We start from the raw sequence: 3,965 nt of genomic DNA, 5'->3' as shown, positions 1-3,965 counted from the left end.
ATGCTGAGCCATCAGCTAGGAAGCGCCCCATCCATGTCGGCACCCGTGGGCGTTGCACTCGCAGTCGCAAAAAACGCTGGGCAAATATATATCTCGGAAGAGTAACGACAGTCCGAGCCTCCTGGCGTTGCACTCGCAGCCGCAAAAAAAACGCTGGGCACATATATGTCTCGGAAGAGTAACGACAGTCCGAGTCTCCTGCGTGGGAAGAGTCTTTCTAGGCCCCTGACCCACGGGAAGGGTGTAGCTTCCCCCATCCCGGACATTTGACGTCGTCACACTACCGGTATTGACTAATAGACTGATTGCTGATAATCATTAGCCATACACTGGGGGGAAACGGCCGACAGGGGCGGCAACATAGTGGAGCCGCAGTGTCACTAATGTACAGAGATAGAACAGTTTCGACTGGAACTAGAGTAACCGTATACACGGCACTGATTAGTAATAGATGCAGAGCCATCAGAATACAGATAATATATACAACCGTCCCTATACATGCTGAAAGACTCTGCACACAATGAGAACCACACGTCAGCCAGACACTCTTATCACACACTACTCTCTTATCACACACAATATCTAACCACCAGCATGGAAGAACATCCAGTGCATCCTCTCCGCCACATGACACAATCCACACTATCATTACCAGACCGGGAGGTCCACCCAGAAAACACAATATCCCACCCTTCCGACATCCGCACATTGCTCAGCTAAGCCACGAACACCCACACATGTCCTACACAGTGGTGCACCCAACATCACAATACTGCCTCCTGTCACAGCACACAAACAATGGCAGGAATGAAAGACACAGATCTGCCACAACCATGGAATCGGAGCGCCGCCTGTCATGAGCCAAAAGTGCATCCTGACGTGACAAATCGGATAATACCGCAGGCATCCAATTACGATAATCACTATCAACGAACCTGCCGCCCCCCCCCCCCCAATACACCTTTCCCTACAACAATGTGTATCTGAACCTACGCTATATCGTACCTTAACCTAACCTATATCGTACCTTAACCTAACCTATATCGTACCTTAACCTAACCTATATCGTACCTTAACCTAACCTATATCGTACCTTAACCTAACCTATATCGTACCTTAACCTAACCTATATCGTACCTTAACCTAACCTATATCGTACCTTAACCTAACCTATATCGTACCTTAACCTAACCTATATCGTACCTTAACCTAACCTATATCGTACCTTAACCTAACCTATATCGTGCCTTAACCTAACCTATATCGTGCCTTAACCTAACCTATATCGTGCCTTAACCTAACCTATATCGTGCCTTAACCTAACCTATATCGTGCCTTAACCTAACCTATATCGTGCCTTAACCTAACCTATATCGTGCCTTAACCTAACCTATATCGTGCCTTAACCTAACCTAATTTGTGCCTTAACCTAACCTAATTTGTGCCTTAACCTAACCTAATTTGTGCCTTAACCTAACCTAATTTGTGCCTTAACCTAACCTAATTTGTGCCTTAACCTAACCTAATTTGTGCCTTAACCTAACCTAATTTGTGCCGTAACCTAACCTAATTTGTGCCGTAACGTAACCCATGTTGTGCCGTAACGTAACCCATGTTGTGGTTGCCGTAACGTAACCCATGTTGTGCCGTAACGTAACCCATGTTGTGCCGTAACGTAACCCATGTTGTGCCGTAACGTAACCCATGTTGTGCCGTAACGTAACCCATGTTGTGCCGTAACGTAACCCATGTTGTGCCGTAACCTAACCCATGTTGTGCCGTAACCTAACCCATGTTGTGCCTTAACCTAACCCATGTTGTGCCTTAACCTAACCCATGTTGTGCCTTAACCTAACCCATGTTGTGCCTTAACCTAACCCATGTTGTGCCTTAACCTAACCCCATGTTGTGCCTTAACCTAACCCACGTTGTGCCTTAACCTAACCTACGTTGTGCCTTAACCTAACCCATGTTGTGCCTTAACCTAACCCATGTTGTGCCTTAACCTAACCCATGTTGTGCCTTAACCTAACCCATGTTGTGCCTTAACCTAACCCATGTTGTGCCTTAACCTAACCCATGTTGTGCCTTAACCTAACCCATGTTGTGCTTAACCTAACCCATGTTGTGCCTTAACCTAACCCATGTTGTGCCTTAACCTAACCCATGTTGTGCCTTAACCTAACCCACGTTGTGCCTTAACCTAACCCACGTTGTGCCTTAACCTAACCCACGTTGTGCCTTAACCTAACCCACGTTGTGCCTTAACCTAACCTACGTTGTGCCTTAACCTAACCCATGTTGTGCCTTAACCTAACCCATGTTGTGCCTTAACCTAACCCATGTTGTGCCTTAACCTAACCCATGTTGTGCCTTAACCTAACCCATGTTGTGCCTTAACCTAACCCATGGTGTGCCTTAACCTAACCCATGGTGTGCCTTAACCTAACCCATGTTGTGCCTTAACCTAACCCATGTTGTGCCTTAACCTAACCCATGTTGTGCCTTAACCTAACCCATGTTGTGCCTTAACCTAACCCATGTTGTGCCTTAACCTAACCCATGTTGTGCCTTAACCTAACCCATGTTGTGCCTTAACCTAACCCATGTTGTGCCTTAACCTAACCCATGTTGTGCCTTAACCTAACCCATGTTGTGCCTTAACCTAACCCATGTTGTGCCTTAACCTAACCCATGTTGTGCCTTAACCTAACCCATGTTGTGCCTTAACGTAACCCATGTTGTGCCTTAACGTAACCCATGTTGTGCCTTAACGTAACCCATGTTGTGCCTTAACCTAACCTATAATGTGCCTTAACCTAACCTATAATGTGCCTTAACCTAACCTAAAGTGCGCCGTAACCTAAACTATATTGCGCCTTAACCTGACGCACGTTGTCGCTGAACCTGCTCTGTAATTGTTATGCAACCCGTTAAAGTAGTGTAGTGTTGCCTAACCGCAACCCTCGCAATATAGTTCGCTACTCGCACTGCCCGGTCCCCTGTGTATCGCGTCATGTTAAACACCTTGCAGGTGTTGCTGACTTTCCACATGCTCCTGCTATACACTGTAGTGTGGATAGCAGCAGGACGTACATGCCCCCCCCCCTTCCCCCCTGCCTTCGCAAGCTGGTCGGTGAGAAGTTTGCATGTTCAATGCCCTTCGCATGCCGACGTACTCAGCCTACGTTGTGGTACGGCCTGTCACCTGTCCGCCGATGTACGCAAAACCCACAAACTGTACTGCACATTGCTCCGTATGTACTGAATGATACATCGTGGCCCATGTGACCGTATGACGACAGCGCCTAGCAACGGCGGACCATACAGTCCAAATATTGTGCACGCAGCTACGTGTCGTCTCCCTATAAGAGCTGGATTGCAGTGTGGTACGCCATACAGACGTGTGGGAGGAACGGACGCCCTGGATGGCGATCAGCATGAGCAGTCTGTTGATGTAGTGGAGCGTGTATTCGGACGTAGTCGTCTCTTCTCACACACCGTGATAGCATGTTGCACCGCGTTCCACATCTGCGACATGCTGCAGAGGCGGGCTGACAGTCGTTCGCGCAATGGACACCGCATACGTACGGGGTCTACCTTCCACGTGTTCTCTAGGCGTGCACATGTTGTTGCGTCTATGTGGGCAGACGTAGTGTGTTGTGACACCTGACACAGGCATGCAATACTCGTTGCAAATGGCGATGGACGTGTACGTTTGCTGGTGACGTTACGCAAATGAACAACCGGTAACCCGTTGTGGTGCGGTTGTTCTCGCTAGAGGTGAATCAGTGTTGGCGACGATCGGTCGAGCTATTAACCGGTTGTTTCAGGGATACCCACCATGCCCACGAACGTGAAAGGGGACCCACCATGCCCACGAACGTGAAAGGGGATCTGGGTGTGAGGCGATACGCGGCGGTGGCTGGGTGGGACCGTCCCCGGCCGGTGAGGGGGGGCCGCCC

This window comes from Schistocerca serialis, chromosome 4 (assembly GCF_023864345.2).
Source record: "Schistocerca serialis cubense isolate TAMUIC-IGC-003099 chromosome 4, iqSchSeri2.2, whole genome shotgun sequence".
NCBI classification, from domain to species: Eukaryota; Metazoa; Arthropoda; class Insecta; order Orthoptera; family Acrididae; genus Schistocerca; species Schistocerca serialis.
Note: the sequence above shows the minus strand (reverse complement) of the source record.